Raw genomic sequence first — 309 nt, forward strand, 5'->3', positions numbered from 1 at the left:
AAATATTCACTCTCTGACTAGTTTAAATATTCACTCTCTGACTAGAAAATATTCACTCTCTGACTAGTTTAAATTTCNAAATATTCACCCTCTGACTACTTTAGATTTTCACTCTCTGACTAGTTAAAATATTTACTCTCTGACTAGTTGAGATTTTCACCCTCTGACTAGTTTAAATATTCACTCTCTGACTAGTTTAAATATTCACTCTCTGACTAGTTAAAATATTTACTCTCTGACTAGTTTAAATATTCACTCTGTGAATAGTTTAAATATTCACCCTCTGACTAGTTTAAATATTCACTCTCT

Source organism: Mizuhopecten yessoensis, unplaced genomic scaffold (genome assembly GCF_002113885.1).
Source record: "Mizuhopecten yessoensis strain PY_sf001 unplaced genomic scaffold, ASM211388v2 scaffold6215, whole genome shotgun sequence".
Taxonomy (NCBI): domain Eukaryota; kingdom Metazoa; phylum Mollusca; class Bivalvia; order Pectinida; family Pectinidae; genus Mizuhopecten; species Mizuhopecten yessoensis.